The sequence below is a fragment of the Thermobia domestica genome, chromosome 8, assembly GCF_964235325.1.
Source record: "Thermobia domestica chromosome 8, izTheDome1.hap1.1, whole genome shotgun sequence".
In the NCBI taxonomy this organism is placed as follows: Eukaryota; Metazoa; Arthropoda; class Insecta; order Zygentoma; family Lepismatidae; genus Thermobia; species Thermobia domestica.
This window is the reverse complement of record NC_137461.1, coordinates 129122862-129136185: the sequence shown is the minus strand read 5'-3', so window position 1 is coordinate 129136185 and position 13324 is coordinate 129122862. Positions and strand designations below refer to the sequence as shown.

At 35.1% G+C, this 13324-nt stretch overlaps 1 long non-coding RNA gene across 1 annotated transcript in view; it reads left to right on the top strand.

Annotated features, from left to right (window-relative positions):
* Positions 1–10183, top strand: part of LOC145691842 (uncharacterized) — a 39274-nt gene extending 29091 nt beyond the window's left edge. The window contains exon 3 of the long non-coding RNA XR_014132565.1: positions 10086–10183. This is a non-coding gene — a long non-coding RNA (uncharacterized LOC145691842). The remainder of the gene's footprint in view (positions 1–10085) is intronic.
* Positions 10184–13324: the final 3141 nt, after the last annotated feature.

Sequence of the window (13324 nt, the reverse complement as noted above, 5' to 3'; positions counted from 1 at the left end):
TATTACTTTTTCTTTTTGTTATTGTTCATTTATAGTTCCTTAGATTTATATTATTGTTGATTGTATGTTTGAATTATTTAATAATTAATGAATAAAGACAAATCACTTAGACCCACTAAAATATTATGACATCCAAAATGTTTATGCATTACTTCCCCGAAGAAAGGGCAAAACCCTTTAACTGGGTAAACGACAAAAAAATGCTTGGTGTTGAATTAACACACAAGTAACACGCTAAAGTGATAGCCATTTTGTGTTGTTTCAACACCTCATTTTTTTACAGTGTACTCAGTGCTACATAGAATCATTATAAAAACTAAGATTTAACTATTATAATATATATTATTGTTATTTATAATAAAAATATCAAACAAATGTATTGCGGTCCCGGACGTTCAGTAAAGTGTGTCGTGAGTCAAAAAAGGTTGAGAATCATTGTCCTAGACATCGGACATGTATCCAACTCCAGGAGTTTCGATTAAATTTATAAAGATATGCATATACTGTACATTTTCAATACGTATTTATATGTCGTACAGAAACTAACGTTCGTTAGTAGACTGAATGCTAAAACGAATAGACTTGAAATATATTTTAATAGTCCAGCATCACACACACATGTACACGGACACAATTCTCTCCAGTTTCTGCTGTTCGATTCCCTGTGGGAGACCACAAAAGTTTAATTTCGCAATCATTTCATTCATTAATCATCCGCCTCTTTACCCTAAAGGGTATTAATTCAAAAGTTAATTTAAAATTTCATTTCATTTTCTAGCTTTTAAGGAAAGGACTATTTTGGACATTTTAAAAAAATAATGTAGTTGCAATTCTGTTATTTCGATGACACACTATTATGACTTTGATTTAAAATTATTGCTATTTATTTAATTGTCCAACTCTAAATTATGAATTTTCAGATGATCACTGAAATAACACGCTGTGGCTGATAGTTTTTGTTAAATAGTTGTATATAATTATCAAACTCATATCCATTGGAATAGTGCCGGGTAGTGTATGACCTTGGAGTTCCTTCAAATTTGTTAGATATAATTAAACAAAACATCAGTGAGGATATTAATACAAATACGTCGTTCGGGTCCAAACAAGTTTCAGGGGAGGGAGTTTCCTCTAATCACCACGGGACTCCCCAGAAATCGGCACTCATATTGACATCAGTAATCATTTCAGAGGTTATTTTGTTTTTCTTTCTGAAAAACTCCAGATCATCAAATGTGAATTAAAACATTTCTCACTTGTGGCAAAGCACGAAGAAAACTAAAATGAAATCAACGGCTCAAGAAAGACAACCGATTTTCCGTACAGAAACATGAAAGAAAAAAGGGTGAATAATTAGGACTTTTCGCGTTATATTCCACCAGCATAATATCCCGATTCTCAAAAGAATCAATTTGACACGAAGTTACAAACGCCGCAGTTGAAATATACACTCATTTCCAGATTAATTATAATACGAAAGTTTTTTTTTAACTTAACATCCCACGAATATGCTTCGAAGCTAAATCAATGCTGGAGGTGATAATGAATGAAATTTTGGAAGGATGAAAGTAGGAGGAAACGTGAGAACTGCGAGCTAATTCACGCATACCGTGTTTGTTCTACCACAAAGTCTATTTGGCGAGACCTAGGATCCAACCAGACGACGAGAACCTTCGTAACTTCAAGAAATGATAACAAAATAGGTCTGAACTGCGGTCGGCAGCACTTCTATTGGAATAGAAAGAAGACCACAACTCTGAATTATTTACGTTTACTGTCGATAGTAATGACAACATGCGGAGCAACTATAAAACTTTTGATTTCTCTGAAGTGGATTGAGATATTCTCACTGCTTCATCCACTAGTATTAAATATATTCGTAAGTAGGTATCTTACTTACTAGAGGAGCATTACCGTTTATATGATATACATCACACACATATGCTTATCAAAATTATATTAACACTTTGAATTGAAACATGTCAGATGTCTGGGTTGGCCTTTGTGTTTGTGTGGTAGGGCAAACTCCGTACTAAGCACTTGACGGCAGAATTCGGTGAGCCGAGCAGACGCTGATAGTTTAAGATGGAAACCTGTCTTATTTCAAACAAGATAAATTGTTGACACTCAGTCATATAGCGTGACTAAAATAGCAAGTTTGTTGGAAAGTGTATCTAAGGTGATAAGAGACTACAAAACTTACCGCAAAATCACATCAACGAAGAGGAACAGTAGATGGAAGAAAATCATCAGTGACAAGTCTCGCCGAGCATTAACGCGGATCGTTACTCAGAACCGGTTTCCGATTGCGGTGAGAGTACGACGGAACCCAGGCAGCACCTGCCACATTAACCTGTGCCGACAATCACAGTTCGTCACAAGTTATACAATAAGGACCTATGGAGTCGGGTTGCGTGGTATAAACTGCTGATAAAGAACCATCACGCTCTAGCATGATGCTAATGGTGCAGCAGGTATGCAACATGGGCCGCTGGAAATAAGTGATATCGTCACAAGAGCATTCACCATTCAAGCATCACGGCGTGTTCGTGTGTGACGGACGCCCAAAGAATCGTATGATCTGCAGTGTCTCCGCTCAACCATGTCGTGAAACATAACGACAGTTTTGTGATGCTGTGGGCTGCAATATTTTAGTTATCAGTGGCTGCTGTTGTGACACGTGCTGGTCTCGTCACTACCCGTGATTTATGTTGCCATTTTAGGGAGCATGTGAACCCTACGGTAAAGATGTTCTCTGCGGACAACGATACAATATTCCAGGGCGATAATGCTTCCATTTACACAGCTAGAGCTGTTTCGGCATGGCTTCAGGAGATTGGAATAAAGTTGAACATCTTCCCCTTGTTCATACATTCCCGAACCTGAACATAGTTCTAATTGGATATCTGTGGTCCCTTTTGGATACACGAATGTGGAACAAATATGAATAGCTATCCTCTCTCATAGAATTTAATGGTGAACAGCATGTGGAATGATGTAATATTCAAAATGTTGTCATTCTCTACCTCTATAATTCCATTCTATGTTACACATTGTGTTCTGATGTCTAAAGATTTGTTACACAAGGTATTTAACTTGCACTTACTTAGTTGTTTCCATTGAATTGATAACTAACTGTATGTTGTACAAGTTCAAACGAACTCATCCGATTGGGATCAAACTTGACAGAGTGGTAGATATTAACCTCACCCTACTATCCAAGTGTGTATGAAACATTATGTTAAGCAGGCATTCCTTTACCAAGTTATGAATAATAAAATTTTGAGTCAGATTTTTGAAAATGGAAAAACGTACACTGAACGTATCCGTTCGGGTTCAAATTTGGCATGGTAGTATACATCTAAAGGATATATATAGCGTGCAGGTTTCTTGTTCCTAAGTTATGCAAATCAAGTTTCTAAGTAAGTTCATTAGGTATAATAAAAACGTAAAAACAGTAATTTTAGATAATAATAAAGGTAAGTCGTGAACACAAATACGAAATGAAAATCATATGAAGAAAGGTGCTTTTAGCAGTACCAGTTTAAGTAAACATACATTTAAGATGTATTCATTTCTTTCTACAGGAAATTCACTCTTACTGCCTCAAAAATTGCTTCTTAAGAGAGAAGTGGCAGTGCAGGGTGCAGATTCATGTTAGAATGGCTTATTTGGTTATGTGTAGAAATACAGCATGATGACTTACGTTATAAAAAGTTAGTGCAAAAACGGTAAATCCTTAGCAGACCGGATCCAAAAGTACATAAAAATGTAAAAGTTACGGGAGAAGAGAAAGATGCAAGTACTCGAATTATACTGGGCTCCTACACTAATATAATCTATATATATAAAAGAGAACGTACAAAATCCTTTGTCCGCTCATCACGCTAATACGGCTGAACCAATTTCTTTCATTTTTGGGGGGTTATTAGGATTTGGACCCTAGATGGTTTTTATCATATCACTTTAATTTTTAATTACCAGTGTCTTGAGATAATTGACCATTCAAGTGTCCATAACGTACAAATCCTTTGTTATTAGTTCATCATAGGTAAAAATAAACGTATTTATATGCAACCCGCATGACCGTGTCACTCGGCGGGTTAACATAAATGACAGGCGATATACAGCGGAAAATAGCTTGAATCTTCTGTTTAAAATTTTTTAATTGATTTGCTTATTTTTACAGACACTTTTACAATATGCCAGCACCGGGATGACCGCAGCGAAGCGGGGCGGGTTAACATAAATGACAGGCGATATAATGTTAAGATTTACTGCAATCTTCTATGGTTTTTATCATATCACTTGAAAGCGAAAAAGTAAAAATTATCTAAGTAACAAAGTTTATTGCGTTCCGGGGTGACCGCAGCGAAGCGGGGTGAACGCTGCTAGTCTAACATAACCTAGCTTAAGCTAACCGTAACTAACCTAATATGAACAGAAACTACCGAAATTGAAACACTTTTAGGGAAAAAATAACTGAACTCATCTGCTAAACATTGTCCGCAAAAACCACTAACCTACTTAAGCTAGATGGCGACTAAATGAAAGAGTTTTATGTAAATCAACTCAGGACACGAACGAACAGGAAGATCCGTTTGGTAGCGCGGGTGTTCGACTATATGAAGTAGTTGCGCCTGCGATGCTGAATATACATATGAGAAAGGATAGTGGAAAAAACACTTCATATGGTGTTGAAACACACGTCTTGCATGCAGGAGGTTTTGCGACATTTCTTGGATTACATTATACACTGCCTTTATATTGCACTCGGGTTTGTTGTTGGTCCCTTGTGGAGTAAGACGTTGTAAAGAGCATACTTTGCATCCCGATATATTTAAAGTAATTATACACTGGTCTTCCAGAATAACGTGCCGTAATTCTTCCGTTAATTTTACAAAACAACACTATTCATCATATTGATTTTGAACTATATACTTTTCTTTGTCGTCGTCTAAAATCAATCTTATACGAGGTGCAGTAAGTTTGGGAGAAATCATGTTTGATATTTCGTAATGTATACATTACATTAAAGGAATTTCGGTCATTTAAAACAGCGTAAGCTATATGAAGTAGAGTATGGTAATTGGAATATGCATAAAGAACATAAATTATTACGTATTCATAATAGATAATAACAAAAAATGAGCAGATAACTATAAATAATACATAATAACAATATTGAACATAAGAGAATAAACAAATGTAAGAACTAAGGAAAGAAATAATGGGAAATTATAATGTAATGGAGGGAAATTGTGTACATTACTTGGCAGCGTTCATTAATTCTATTACAAAACAAAGCACTAATGCGCAAACTAGTGGCGCCGACTCCAAAAATGCTCCGGTGCTCGAGCAGTACCCAAAATTTTGGAGGAGATAGTCAGCACCCACACAAAAGACAAGTAAAATGAGAAGAGAGAAAGTAAAATAAAGAGGGAAGAGATTTTAATCATTCGCTGTATTTTTTAAATGGTAGTAAAGTCGGATTTTTTTCCATGGAGAGCAGAGGGAAATATTTAATAAGGTTTTAATTTTTAAACGAAAGACAAGTATTTCATTTCAATAAGATCCATTATATAAATTATCATTACAAACGAATTCGCTTAAAAGCTCTGTTTAACTATTTTCGTTTGTTTCCTTTTCTTGTAAATCTAAACCCAAAGACTAGCTTTCAGAATGTCGTGACGACTTCTAAGGTAGGGGGATAGAAGCTTCCTGGATACGCTTCACGTTCTCATTCAATAATAACTAAAACTGCGTTTTCAACAGAGTCACTTTTCAAAAATTTCTGGATGGGGTTGCCCAGATCTCTCGCCAAAAATGGGCATATCCCCTAAACCCCAGTTGTGCACTGTGAATTAGAACACCACAGACCCGTAGCGAGCCCGAAAATGTAGAGGGGGCCCGGTGGAAGTTAGGGGGGGCCCGATCAAAAAATATTAGTTCATCCCATATTATAGTTCATTTTCAAGCCTACCGTGAAAATTTTAGAGGGGGCCAGTAAAAATTTAGAGGGGGGCCCAGCCCCCTAGACACCCTCTGGATACGGGCCTGGAACACCACCATTGATTTTCGCTTCTAATGTAAACACTTGAAAACATGAGTTAAGGGTTTCATAGTACCTAGGCGAAAATAATTAAATAGGAAAATCCTTATTACAAACATAGACCCGTTAGTCATATGGTCACGTTAAATTTCTAACAGCTCATAGTCAGAGTTATAGTTGTGCCTGCTACTGTTATAGTAGCTGCGCTGCCTGCTACTGGCGTCAAGGCATATCGCTGCGATGCAGGCAATTGCAAATGATTCGATATTTTGGGAAGCAATCACTCTTAGTGTTAAAATAATGTAAAGCATGAAAAATACAATGTAATAAATTATATCATTCCTGACAATACTTTATCCTTTTGTCTTTTGAAATTACATTCGTTGACATGAAAAAATATGTGGCAATTCAATCATATAAACCCACTTGTATGAAGCATTCATCCACCATACAAGGAAAGATAAAGGATATTACTGTGTGGTTAATAAAAGCTAGCGTCTGGCAGTATAAACACACTACACTAACGCAGAACACACTATTCTCAAAGATTTTGTAACGATAACACAAAGTGCTTTCCGATAAACGTAGGACATTTAAAATGTCATAATTCCATAATAATAATAATAATAATAATAATAATAATAATAATAATAATAATAATAATAATAATAATAATAATAATAATATTAATAATAATAATAATAATAATAATTAGGGCCCGGATTTGTATGTGCTAAAAACTATAAAATATTTATTTTTATTTGCTTAAAAATTAAAAAAATATTGGGAAAAAATAAAAAAAATATTTAACAAAAAAAACAAGAAAAAGGATGGGCAAACGCCCATCATAAAAAAATAAATACTAGTAGTCATCAATAGCTCCTATTCATCAGATATCGAAACTCCATGGGCATTGCAATAAATAACTAATGTCTTTTCCAAATTGTTCATCGTAAAGCCATGCCTATTGTCACAGAATATTCCCTTATACTGAGAAAGGAATGTTCTACATCACACGACATTAGCTTCACGTATTTTACAAGGGGCATATCACGAATATTTACACCATCAACTTCACTTGTGTTTAGGCCTTCCAATACTTCAGATATTTTATATAGGGTTTTATACTCAATGATGTTCTTATATAAATCCTCAATTTATTTCTAACTTCAGCTTTCGAAGCAGAAATACCATTCAGCTTTCTTTCAACGCACTCTACTTCTTTACCTGAAGTACTCAATAAACCTCCCGTAGGTTCTAGTTTTTTCTTTATAGAGCCAGTCAAGAAAATCGAAATTGGGTGATATGAAAACCAAGTCACATTTCAAGCTACTGTCACTTACTAAATGGATGAACCATCGTCTGGGTTTAGTTGCTACAGATACAAATGCTTCAAAATGATCCGCATAATATAGTGCTGCATTATGCCAGGTATCTCACCGCGTGATTACGGATATTGGAGGAAGTGAAAGATCGGAATTTGTTTCTTTGAAAAATTCAATTCTAGTTTGGGGTTTTACGAAAATGTTTTCTGAAAATGTGACACTAACTTGTCCACTTGAGGATAAAAGGTTCGGATTTTTTTCACACAATCGATATACGTAGAGCGTGTACGACACATGTCACGTGAATCATGTTAGGGTAGCATATAGAAAGAACTTTACCAGCTTTCCTCATATAAGGAGAACCATCAGTCAGAAAAAGCAAAACATTGTCGTATTTCACACCATTCGATCACAAAATGTGCAAAGATTCATCGAACAGCCTGGCAATTGTCATGTGATTGGTAACTGAAAGTTCTTTAAAGGTTAGCAGTGCTGTGCTTACGATTATTTTCCCTTCACCTACGGTCACTCTTTCTCCCCTCAGCTTTGGCTTCAAAGTACAAAGCCTTCCTTTAGAAGCTCTTTGTTTGGCACATGTTACATCAGCGCTGATAAGCAGACTTTATGACGACGCTATTTCTTCAGGTGGGAAATTGCTTGTAAATACAATGGATAGATTTATGTAGCCTACTGTTTCCACTATTTTAATTCCTTTCGAGCGAACGAAAAAAAAATCGTTGTGAAATTTAGAATAAAATAACAAAAAATTATTAAAAGTATGAATTTATAATAAAAACGTCCAAAATATTTATTTACATAACTTTTTTCAGAAAGTATGTATTTTTATGTGAAATAAAATTTGTAATTTAGAAATGCAAACTCTTAATTGGGGTAATAAACTTTGTTTTGGGCATGTAGACTACGTGTTTGGAAAATATATTTTTGCATAAAAATCAGGTCCTTAATAATAATAATAATAATAATAATAATAATAATAATAATAATAATAATAATAATAATAATAATAATAATAATAATAATAATAATAATAATATACAAAATGATTTGTAACGTATAATTTCCGAATAAAAGTTGAAATATTTGAATGCTTGACAGAAGATTCAACATTCAACTACCAGTAGCAGCGCGGTAAATGACCTTGGCTAGCTAGAAAATGCGTCAAAGGTAACTGCAGCGGTTGGAGACCAACCTTTCCCTTCGTTTTGTTTACAGCACCAGCATCTATCTCTCAGATACCAGTGTTCTTAATCGTACAATAATAGGTTGGCCGGGTATACTTCTACCCACCCAACACAAGTACGTGTTAGGCACGTGTAAAGAAAGTTTCTCGAGGTATAGTCATGTCCAAAATAATTGTCGCATATCTCTAAATATGCTGTTGTAGGAATATAATTTGATAACGAATTGCTCCGTATTTCTTATAATGTTAGTATGTGTATAATCGGGAAAGACATGTATGTGGTAAATTTCATGTCAAAAAAAAAACAGTAAATAACAACTATATTACGAAAAAAAACTTTCTTGTCCATTTAGCAACAATTTGTTTTACTCATTCTAATTTTCGTAAATATAATTCATTCCCTATGAAATTTACCACAAATATAGATTTCCCAATTATACACATAATAACAGTATTAGAAGTACCCTGCAAAATCACTATCAAATTATATTTCGACAACAAGACTGTTATAGATATGCGACAATCGTTTTCAGCCCTATACATTTAATAAATTAAAAACAATTACCACGTCTCCACAGACACAATAATTTGAGAGCTGCATGACAAATGTTTTAAGTTTTAGATTCACAATACTGCAAAGGTCAAGAACGATATCTTAGAAGCTGAGGAAGGATCCTGAAATCCTATCCCACAAGAAGTGCTCCTTTGATTTTAAATTGTGGAATTGAACTTCATCTTCGGTTTATCGCTGGCCGGATAATGGCAGTCACTTTATGAACATATTCCAAATGTGAAAATGGGACACAAAACTATTTGTAGATCGTTTCTATTTCAAGTGTGCCCTCGGAAAATATGTGGAACATACTTCGGCCCCACCCCCGGAACCAAGTGAACGACCTTGGCTTTGTTGCCAATTTGTCATTCAGTCGTTTGCTCTCGACGAGTGAAGATGGCAGACTACTTAGAATGGCTAACAAGAGAGTGCACAGCGAAGTTCGTGAAATAATTCATTGTGGCAACGCTTCCGCATCCAACAATTAAAAGAACTCGGCCGCAGCAACTTGTCCCCCTTTTTCGAGGGAGACACGGGGCAACTTACTTCGACAGCAGCGCCAGCAGGGGCACAGTTGAAGAAGAAAGGCTCTACCTCTGGATCATCAATTTCAAAAACAAGCATGAAAATTTCTTATTGAATTTCTTAAAAATTTTTGTTTTATCTATCATTTCTTATAGCCTGAATTGTTATTATTTTTATAAATACATAATACCACAGTGAAATAAAACTACAATCAGAAAAGAAAATAGAAATTCACTCCCAAAAGTCGAACTGTAAAATTTAGTTTCAGTGTCCTTTTTGACCTTGAACGATTTCAGAAGAAATAAAAAAAAAACGAAAGAAAGAAAAAATCTACTGAAACAGAGAAAAGTAGAAAAATGAAACTGAACTAATTTATTAGAAAATACGTATTTCGATGGTTCGGGCATTAATATTATTTTCCAATTTCAGAGTGGTGAAAAATTGATGACGGTATTTGTTCAGTTTATTGCAACGGATGAAGTCAAATCTACAAGCGTCTTTGGAGTTGTTCATCTATTGATATTTCATTTCCAGCAATTGTAAATAGTTTCAAATTGTAAATTAAATGTATTCTATATATTTCTCTTCTTGCATTATAGCTAGTAAACTTTGTTCAAGCGTTAATGTTTGTGTTTCTTTCCAAAAACTGCACAATTGTACGTAAGCTGTGGTACTACATTTAAAATGCCTTCTTCAAGACGAATTGGTGCAACGTACTGTAACCTATTTCTCAAAGTTACCGTAAAATATCATGAAGCAAAGACCGCAGAATAATTGACTGGCTCATACTAGCTTTGGTATCTTAAATAACTTAAACTATAAATACAAGTCATTGAGTAAAGCAATGTTTATTTAAAAATTTTATGTAACAGTTCCGCCAATTAACTTATCATATTGGTTTCATGAGACATTGATGAGTATTTGCCAGATTGTGGTAGAATATCTAGAATCCTCAATCTCAGATAACGTTTAGACTGCCTGACAATCTTAATCTGCTTGGGGAGCATAATATAATCTCTGGTGACCGTATTTTCCCCTTTAAGATATCTCGTTTCAGCCGCTTTGACTTGCTACAACTTCTGATTCGTAATAACCTTTACATGACCTTTTAAAAAAAAAACACCTGTTTCCGCAATTAGAACAAGGTGTCCATTTCCAGAACTTCGTCAGATTGGCCGTACGAAATGTCGATGTTCAGACCCCTGTTGAAAGACATATAGGGGGTCTAATGTCCTACATAATAATAGCCAGAAATGTTTCGAATTATTCTTCCGAAAGATATACAACTACCTGAGAAATGAAAATCTGTCATGAGAGCACCTATGACACTATATATGTAATAATGTCTTCGGTTTGAACACACTTTAATACAGTATCTAACGGTTCGTAATCACGCAATACGAAAGTCTACATGACAGTCAACAACGAGATAATCTTATTTCTAGTACACCTATACTGGGCAAGGACACAAGAGATGCAATTGGGTTATTAAGGGTGATCGGTGAAAGCTTTATTTAAAAAAAGGCAAAGAGATGTATGTTGTGCTTATTGATTTAGAAAAGGCTCTTGCCAGAGTTAATTGGGAAGTATTATTTGAAGTCCTAAAGAAGGTTAGGTTGGAAAGATCGACGACTCATAAGAAACATATATGAATCAAAGGGTAAGTTTAGAATCGGGGAGGAAGTTACAGAGGGGTGTGCAATTTGAAGGGAGTTCAACAGGTTCAGCGGTCACTCAGTGGTAGAGCGTTCAGCTCCGGTGCTTGGGGTCCCTGGTTCGATCCCAGCTCGCGCCGCTTGAACTATGTGGTGGACAAACACCGTGCTCGTGGGTTTTCTCGGGGTTCTTCCGTTTCCTCCCACTTTCTTCATTCTACCGTTTCATTCATTTCTCATCATCACCGTCTCCTTTAGCCCAACCGGCATAATCGTGAGAAGTAGAACTGAAAAATTTCATTTCATTTCTACCACAGTTGAAAGAAAAACTGTTCACTTGTAAAATGGAACATACAATGTATATTCCAGTATCTAGTATCTTTATGTTTGTTATACACTTTAAAAACCAAGGATGTTATAAATAGAGGATCTGCCCATATGTATCTTCATTCTATTAATCGATGAAGCCAAAAAAAAAAAAAAAAAAAACGAACATCGGCAAGTCTGATTGGCTACTCTCGTTTCTGGCATTGTTTGATTAGATACTTTCATTTCCGCCATAATTGTTGGCTCAAAACATTGCGATCCTATTGGGCGGAGTGGGCAGAATAGGAGTGGCGAAACTGTGACGTATGGTTTCAAAATTTTGTTGTAAGGGCAGATCCTCTATTTTTTTAAAGATCCTTGCTAAAAACTGTGACGCTTAAAGAAGCGTTAAAAAATCGCGTTCTTCTGCATATAAAATGAATGTAATATTGTTATTTATAAATGGAAGGTCTCATGTTACGTATAAGATGAGAACAATGTAACGTTTTAATGACCATAACAAACGTGATGTGTGTTACGTATAAATAGAAGTGACAACCGTTATACATAAATATCGCAGAAGGTACATCGTTACATTAAATAGAAGAGACCTCATGCTGGTATATAGGGGAAGAAATTTAGGTATATTTTATGGAGAATGTGTATGGTAAATAACTTACATTATTAAATATGTTATAAATAATCCAGATAAAGTCTAATTGTCTACTTTGTTTTGTTGAATGCAAGTAGAGTTCAAAAGAAAAAACAAAACTAATAAACGCTTTCAAGAAAATTGATTGGTATACTGTTCGAAGTATACATATATAAATATATTAAAAGTAGACGGTATTTAATATAGGTATTGTTACCAGGTACGAATTTACTACTAATTAGACTTGATAAACAAGTCTCGCCAATGTCCTATTATACAATACCTGTAGTACTGAAGATGTAATGCTCAACTTAAACTTTTATTTTAAAATGAAAATGTGGTGTTCGTGTTCTTACCTTGAGAATATTGTAATGTTCAGGAAACAAACCCCACACACTCCGAAGCCACTTTGTTGAACTCAACCAACCAGCAGGGAAAAAATTTGTAGCACAGTGTAACAAAACAACTGGATTGCCCATACAAAAAAGTTTATGATTTGTTGGTATACACAGGCACAAAAAGCTCTCGAAACTGTTGTTTGTTATCTCCGTGGTAACAACGCAAAACACACCCAACACTCAGGGTCCAGGCGTTAACATCACGTAATACTGAGCGGCAGTGGGAATGCCCATTTGTTCAAATCCTACCGCCAATCACAACGACTTAATTTTTCAAGTGTTTCCCTTAGATTACCCAGTAGAATGGTACCTTAAAAAGCCCTGGCCGAATTCTTCGTTACCCTATACCCTATTCTTGCCAGAGCCACAGTTACTAGAAGGAGCTAAAAATGAAATTTAAGAAACCGTAAAAACTGCAACTTTTCTTCCCACAACATTGCAAATTTTCAAGATCAGGGTAAAACTGCCTTGATCAATTTTACACAGGTAGATAATGTATAAACAAAATATTAAACACATACTATTAGCTGCTTTTACGAAATATAAGCTATAGAAAAAGAAATAGAGCAATAGGAATCTGCGAAAATAAGCATTAATGTAGATAGCGTTTTTTTTCAGTGAGTTGGTTAGTACATTGCGGTCGTACTAAAGACTACA